The sequence below is a fragment of the Lepidochelys kempii genome, chromosome 2 (genome assembly GCF_965140265.1).
Source record: "Lepidochelys kempii isolate rLepKem1 chromosome 2, rLepKem1.hap2, whole genome shotgun sequence".
In the NCBI taxonomy this organism is placed as follows: Eukaryota; Metazoa; Chordata; order Testudines; family Cheloniidae; genus Lepidochelys; species Lepidochelys kempii.
The window spans coordinates 267,686,894-267,695,410 of NC_133257.1; positions in this window are offsets into that span (position 1 = coordinate 267,686,894).

Consider the following 8,517-nt stretch of genomic DNA (forward strand, 5'->3'; position numbering starts at 1 on the left):
CTTCACCGTGCTGCCGCTGGCTGCCGTTTTCCTGAGAGAACAAAGGGAACCCTGGTCCCAAATGGAGAGACAACAATCCACCTCAGGAGGAGCACCTTCCTCCCCCCGGAAAGAGAGATTCCTGGGTTAAGTCAAAGCCTGAAACTCAAGGGATCCAGACAGCCCCAAAGGGACTTACCAGGCTGTGCACACATGTCCCCCCCCACCCAAGGAAGTTAGCCCCAGAGAACAGCAGTACCCTGATCTTCACCTTGGGCACCTGTCCCACTCACCTCGCTAATTGTAAAGAACACATGCAGGATAACCCATAACCAGTGATAACAGGAGAACACACACACCCCAATTCTGCCTCACAGGTGAATTCCCTGGACACTGCTCATCGTCCAGACTCCAAAGCAAGGACTCTGGGAACTCCTCTAGCAAAAAAACCCAACCCTCTTCACCAGCTGCATCAGCAAGGGCCTTTTCCAGCTCCTGCCTCACCCACTCACACCTTTCCCATTCAATCAGGGAGTGCCCCAAGGGGATGCATCCCTTTCAAAAGGTGAAGCACAGAGCCCCTAACAGTGCAAGAAACAGAGGTCTTGACATTTAGGTACTAAGGTGATGGGTGCCTTAGAAATACCTTACCAGCCAGACTAAAGGAGATGCACAGGGGACTAGAATGAGTTTATGGGGTGCCCAGGAGAGACAAAAAAACCCCATTCTGTGCAGGAGGAAACTGCCAGGGCAATGAGCCAGACCCTTGAGCCAAATGAGGCACAGCCCCTCCTGCCAGGATCTCCGGAGGTCTCATGCGCATTTCTCCTGCTCTGATGGAGACCGCATGGTACAAGGAATCAATTCTGCAGCACTTAAAGGAGAGGAAAGTGATCAGGAACAGTCAGCATGGATTCACAAGGGCAAGTCATGCCTGACTAATCTAATTGCCTTCTATGACAAGATAACTGGCTCTGTGGATGAGGGGAAAGCAGTGGATGTGTTGTTCCTTGACTTTAGCAGAGCTTTTGACATGGTCTCCCACAGTATTCTTGCCAGCAAGTTAAAGAAGTATGGGCTGGATGAATGGACTATAAGATAGAAAGCTATATTGTTGGGCTCAATGGGTAGTGATCAATGGCTCCATGCTAGTTGGCAGCCGGTGTCAAGTGGAGTGCCCCAAGGGTTGGTCCTGGGGCCGGTTTTGTTCAATATCTTCATAAATGATCTGGAGGATGGTGTGGATTGCACTCTCAGCAAGTCTGCAGATGACACTAAACTGGGAGGAGTGGTAGATACGCTGGAGGGGAGGGATAGGATACAGAGGGACCTAGACAAATTGGAGGATTGGGCCAAAAGAAATCTGATGAGGTTCAACAAGGACAAGTGCAGAGTCCTGCACTTAGGATGGAAGAATCCCATGCACCGCTACAGGCTAGGGACCGAATGGCTAGGCAGCAGCTCTGCAGAAAAGAACCTAAGGGTTACAGTGGAGGAGAAGCTGGATATGAGTCAACAGTGTGCCTTTGTTGCCAAGAAGGCCAATGGCATTTTGGGATGTATAAGTAGGGGCATTGCCAGCAGATCGAGGGACGTGATCGTTCCCCTCTATTCAACACTGGTGAGGCCTCACCTGGAGTACTGTGTCCAGTTTTGGGCCCCACACTACAGGAAGGATGTGGAAAAATTGGAAAGAGTCCAGCAGAGGGCAACAAAAATGATTAGGGGACTGGAACACATGACTTATGAGGAGAAGCTGAGGGAACCGGGATTGTTTAGTCTGCGGAAGAGAAGAATGAGGGGGGATTTGATAGCTGCTTTCAACTACCTGAAAGGGGGTTCCAAAGAGGATGGCTCTAGACTGTTCTCAGTGGTAGCAGATGACAGAACAAGGAGTAATGGTCTCAAGTTGCAGTGGGCAAGGTTTAGGTTGGATATTAGGAAAAACTTTTTCACTAGGAGGGTGGTGAAACACTGGAATGCGTTACCTAGGGAGGTGGTGGAATCTCCTTCCTTAGAAGTTTTTAAGGTCAGGCTTGACAAAGTCCTGGCTGGGATGATTTAATTGGGGATCGGTCCTGCTTTGAGCAGGGGGTTGGACTAGATGACCTCCTGAGGGCCCTTCCAACCCTGATATTCTATGATTCTATGAATGGCTTTGGGAAAGGGCTGGTTTCCCTCTGTCTCAGCTATAGTGGCTTCCCTTCCTCCACTTCCTATTATTGTGCACGCTCAGTTAGACGGGGGCCATAGATGGGATGGCCAGAGGGGGACCTGTGGATGGGGTGCCTAGAGAGGGGACCCATGGACGGGGTGGCTCCCCAGCCTTCCCCTCTGGATTTTCGCATGGGTGTGCTGAGAACTCTGGGGTGTCTCTGCCGGGAGGCCCCTGGCGGTTGGGAAGGTGGGAGAGCTGAGTGAAGCTCCTCTTGCAGGCCAGGCAGGGGCAGGGCCACCCCAGCGTGGGTTCTTGTTATACCAAGGGGGAGGGATAGCTCAGTGCTTTGAGCATTGGCCTGCTAAACCCAGGGTTGTGACTTCAATCCTTGAGGGGGCCATTTAGGGATCTGGGGCAAAAGTTGGGGGATTGGTCCTGCTTTGAGCAGAGGGTTGGACTAGATGACCTCCTGAGGTCCCTTCCAACCCTGATAATCTATGATTCAATAAAATAAAAACCAGCAGGATCTTATTAAAGGGACAAGGCAAAATGCCACATTTATTGTAAATATAATAATAAAAAATATAAAAAACTCACACTGTTGTATTGTTGCTTATTCCTTACTTATCTATCGATCTATCTATTTGTTCATTCATTTCAGTTCTGCATAGGGGTTATAGTTACCAGCCTAGAAGTTGCCTGTCACAGAGTACTGGCCAGGTAACCTGTACACGAGAGTGGAGCCGAGTCTGTGTCAGATACGCATCCGATGCTCCTGGAGGGTGGTGGCAGAACCAGAGACTCAAAGTTCTCAGTCCTTAGAGAGTCCACTTTTATAGGAATTTATTCCTATGCCAGTCCATGGAAATTGCTTTGTCATATTGTTAGTCATGAGGGCTCCAGGACAGCTGTCAGCTTTCTTCATCCTTTGAATTGGTCGGGTGGATTCCAGTTTGCCCTCCGGGGGTTCTCTGGTTGTTTCCACCTGGCACCTTCTTCAGCTGATTGATACCGAATTCCTAGGCTGGCACTTCGCCGATGATTCAAAACCCACCATTCATTCACATACATTCTTTACTTTAATAAGACCACACTTATCATTTCACTGAGTATTGTTATTTATTTGAGACTCCCTGTCTCTTAACACTCCTGATACAAACTATAGAGGGTGGGAGTCTGGAGGTGATGTTTCTATGAGCGCCCCGCTCCAACGAAGGGCCTTTCCGGGTTGTTGTTACAAAGAAACATGTCAATCTCCATTACAAAGTATCAGTTTACAGAGCAGAGTCAATTGAGCAGAACCATTCAAGAAAGTAAAGTTAATTGAGTGGTTTACCTTCATAAACCTCAATCTCAATTACACTCAAGAGAAAGTGTCAACTCAGAGAGAGTAGAGTGGATTGAGGGGTTTAGGTTTACAAGCGTCAATCTCAAGAACACCAAGTTTCAGAGTAGCAGGTAACAAGTTTGGAGAGAGAGCAGGGTTAATTAACGGCTTCCAAGGCACTTAGAGTTAATTGCCGGTTTGCAAGCTTTAACAGGGACACCCTCAACAGTTATGGGGAGCTGCAAATCAACAGTGCAGAAGTACAATGGTTTCAAACAGGAGAATTACAAATGTTAAGACTATGCCCACTTTCTCCGGTGAATGACCAGGCGGGAGCGCTGGCCGAAGCCCCACTGGCCCTGGGCGCAGGTGTTGGGCCGCTCCCGGTGCGGGTTCTCCGGCACGCCTGCAGCTCCGGCTTGAGCCAGGAGCCTGTGCGAGCCGCGGCGCCGGGGGAGGGCGGAGAGCCGGCTGAGGTGTTTCCCGCACTCGGGCAGGCGTGGGGCCGCTCCCCCGTGTGTGCGCGCTGGTGACTGCCCAGCTCCTGCCTTCTCTTGAGGCTTCTTCTGGGCTGCCGGCAAGGGGAGACTCAGGCCACGGGCGGCGTGAGGCTGAGTTCCAAGAAACGGGGTTCGTGCGGGTCTGCCGAGCCCTGACCTCCCAGCTTGGGCCAAGGTCTGCTCCGGCCCGGTCCCCAGGGTCCCTCACTGCACGTAGCGCCGCTCGCCATGTCGGGGTGAGGCGGGTCCCCAGGAAAAGATCTCAGTGTTGGGGGGTCTGTATTACGCTCGGGGCTCCAGTGCCAGGTATTAAAGCTCGGATATCTTCAGTCTAACTCTGCCTGAGCCCAGCAACACGAGGGGTGGGGGGAACAAGGGAAGCTACCCCCAGAGGTTTCTAGCGATTTCCTGCTATGGCCCAGCGCCATCGTAGGAAGAGGGGCCCCAGGAGGTGAACCGATCCCACCAGTGCAGGCCACGTTCCCACCAGCTGCCCGGAGGCGCTGAGTTTCTGCCTCTGGTCAGGCTTTGGAGGGAGGCTAGCCGGTGCAGCAGAGCAGCGAGGCCTGGCGGGCTCCCGCTGGCCACTGCTGACCACGTTAGCGGTGCGGGACCCACAAGGCAGGCTGGCTCTCGATTTAGATCCCTTCTCGGTGCTCAGACCCTGCTTCCCTCAGGGGAAGGGGCTGGAAGGCTGCTCTGCTGGGACCTGCTGCATGGCGCCCAGCCCTTCTACAGTGGAAAGGGGGCATTTCCCACCCCTGCCTCCCACACAGTGTTGGGGGAACAGAGGCCTCTGGCCTCCGGGTGGGGCATGACCTAAAATCCCTGGGCTGTGCAGTGGGAGGGGCAGAGGTGGAAGGAGGGGCCTGGGGTTGCCAGGGTGGCTGTTGGCTGCCTCTCAGCCTGTGCTTTGTCTCTCCTGAGCTGCCCTAGGCTGGGACCATTGGCAGGAGTCGGCTCCTTCCCTCAGCCCTCCCAGGAGCAGGAGGTCCCTCATCTGCTCCTCGCCTGCCTCCGGCACTTTTCTCTTGGTGGCAGCAGGGGGATGGCCAATGGGAGCAGGCCGCTGCTGCCGCTGGAAGAAAGGAACTGGGGAAAAGGAGGCGATCAAGCAGGAGATAAAAGGTTCTTCTCCCCACTGCTCTGCACTAAGAAGAGGGGCCTCGCACCCTCCCTCCAGCACCCCATTCCTTCCTCTGCCTCTTCAGGGTGAGACCGCAGGGAGAAAGACCTTATCACAGACCCGGGCCGTGCTGAGCCCCAGTCTGTCAGCTGCCCGGGTGTTTCTCTAGACTGCTCACAAGTCTTCCAAGCAGCACCCTCCCGGACCCTCCCCGCTCTAAGCTTGCAGGTCTGGAAACAAAACCGCCACCTACAAATAAAGCATGAAGTGAAGGCGGCAGGGGGTGAAGGACCCGATTGAGGTTGCGCTTTGAATGTTTACAAAATGGAGTTAATAGATCCTCACTTGGCAGGAGGAGGTCGCCCACGCCTCAGGGGTGCAAGTGGCGACAAGAGACTGCAAGTTTCTCCCCAACTTGCTACCCGAGCGCTTTGCAGAGAGCTAGGCATGATAGCCACCCCCCTGGGGATGGTATTGTAGGGTCCTTCCTACTTGATTTGGGAGTGTTGGACTATAGGATCCAGCAAACCCCTCCAAGCCAGACAGTCAGAGAATCGCCAAAGTCGCAGAGCGGGAGAGCTGGGAGAATTCCCAGCGTGTGCACCCCATTTCCAAAGGCTGCAGACTGGCGGGCTGCTCACCCACTCCTCCTGAGCATCACTCATCGGGGTGGGGGCTCTGCTTTTCACCCAGTCCTGCTGGTTCCCCACCCCTGGCTCTTCCCCTCGTTCCATCTGGGGTAGGGTGTCAGGTGTGGCCCTGTCATAGCCTGGGGTTAGGGGGCAGATGAAGGGGTGTATTTGGGGATGTATGCTCCCACTCTTGTGTTCACGCCACCCCTCTCATCCTCCCCTTGTGCCACAGCTGGCTTCCCTTGCTCCCATCAGATCCCAGCTCCCACAAACTCTGGCACCAGGGACTGGCCGAGGACAGAGGGTGTAAAGATAGCACAAGGAAAACCAGTATCTCCTGATGCTCGGATCGTCTATTCTGTTATCCGCTGGACAGCGCTGCCTGACTTCGACTTGGGGCAGGAACTGTGCCTTGCTCTGCACTGGTACTATGCCGAGTATGCTGTCATCCCACAGTTAAGTCAGACTGCATTGCCAGGAAGGGGCCAGACCCTCAGTGGCTGTAAATCAGCATAGCCCCAATGACATCAATGGGGGGTTTGGGCCAGTAATTTTACAATAGCCCCTGCTCTGTGCTGGAGGGTGCACAGATTGCTAAAGCATCCAACCCACTAACAGCAACCCTGAGAGAAAGGTCCTCTGGATATTTCGCAGCTCCCCCTGCTCGAAGAGAAGGACACCCGAGGCTCAACCAGCAAGACCAGACTTCTGTAGTTCTCCTTCATCACCTCCCAGTGCAGCTCCTTCTGCCACTCCGCCAGCATCTCCCACTCCCCCGGGGAGAAGTGCACTGAGACATCACCAAAGGTCACCGAGACCTGTAATCACAAACCCGACCCACTCAGTCCCAGCCCTGCATGCCAAGCAGGAGAAGAGTTCTCAGGAAATGGTGTCTATTGACATCTCTGGGTGTCACATGGCTGTGTCTGAGGGCAGAACTGGGCATTGTCGGACTAATTTGTAATACTGTAGTAGCAGGTGATATTCCAGGAGATTTATCTCCCAGCCCTGGTCCCTGGCCAGATCACCTGGGTAACCTCAGCAGGATAAATGTGCTGATTTCTGTGAGTAGAACAGAAATCAGAGGTGGAAAAGCTCTCTTCGGTTATCTAATGCATCCCATGCCAGGGGAGGACTTTCCCTTCCAATATGTTCTCCAGGACTTGATCCACTTCATTTTTACACTCCTGACTTGATGGGCCTTTGCACTTCTGGAACACTGTCCACTCTGACAAACAGCCCATCAGCTTTCTCCAAGGAGGTTTACCTGCATCCCACCAGGGACCTCTCCCCTGTGCTGATCTGCTGGTCAGACTGGAAGGTAATGAGAGTTACCCTTCTCTTCCCATAGAATCATAGAATATCAGGGTTGGAAGGCCCTCAGGAGGTCATCTAGTCCAACCCCCTGCTCAAAGCAGGACCGATCCCCAATTAAATCATCCCAGCCAGGACTTTGTCAAGCCTGACCTTAAAAACTTCTAAGGAAGGAGATTCCACCACCTCCCTAGGTAACGCATTCCAGTGTTTCACCACCCTCCTAGTGAAAAAGTTTTTCCTAATATCCAACCTAAACCTTGCCCACTGCAACTTGAGACCATTACTCCTTGTTCTGTCATCTGCTACCACTGAGAACAGTCTAGAGCCATCCTCTTTGGAACCCCCTTTCAGGTAGTTGAAAGCAGCTATCAAATCTCCCCTCATTCTTCTCTTCCGTAGACTAAACATCCCCAGTTCCCTCAGCCTCTCCTCATAACTCATGTGTTCCAGTCCCCTAATCATTTTTGTTGCCCTCTGCTGGACTCTTTCCAATTTTTCCACATCCTTCTTGTAGTGTGGGGCCCAAAACTGGACACAGTACTCCAGATGAGGCCTCACCAGTGTCAAATAGAGGGGAACGATCACATCCCTCGATCTGCTGGCAATGCCCCTACTTATACATCCCAAAATGCCATTGGCCTTCTTGGCAACAAGGGCACACTGTTGACTCATATCCAGCTTCTCCTCCACTGTAACCCTTAGGTTCTTTTCTGCAGAACTGCTGCCGAGCCATTCGGTCCCTAGTCTGTAGCGGTGCATGGGATTCGTCCGTCCTAAGTGCAGGACTCTGCACTTGTCCTTGTTGAACCTCATCAGATTTCTTTTGGCCCAATCCTCTAATTTGTCTAGGTCCCTCTGTATCCTATCCCTACCCTCCAGTGTATTTACCTCTCCTCCCAGTTTAGTGTCCTCTGCAAACTTGCTGAGGGTGCAATCCATGCCGTCCTCCAGATCATTAATGAAGATATTGAACAAAACCGGCCCGAGGACCAACCCTTGGGGCACTCCGCTTGATACCGGCTGCCAACTAGACATGGAGCCATTGATCACTACCCTTTGAGCCCGACAATTTAGCCAACTTTCTACCCACCTTATAGTGCATTCATCCAGCCCATACTTCTTTAACTTGCTGGCAAGAATACTGTGGGAGACAGTGTAAAAAGCTCTGCTAAAGTCAAGGAACAACACGTCCACTGCTTTCGCTTCATCCACAGAACAAGTTATCTCGTCATAGAAGGCAATTAGATTAGTCAGGCATGACTTGCCCTTGGTGAATCCATGCTGACTGTTCCTGATCACTTTCCTCTCCTCCAAGTGCTTCAGAATTGATTCCTTGAGGACCTGCTCCATGATTTTTCCATGTGGCTCTGGGAGAGGCAGCTCTGAGGTGCTGCAGAATTTAGGACAGCATCAGTAAGGACCTGGAGGGGAAACTGGGGAAAGTTCCCCCCGTTCTCCCTGGCCCAACTCTGTGTGAT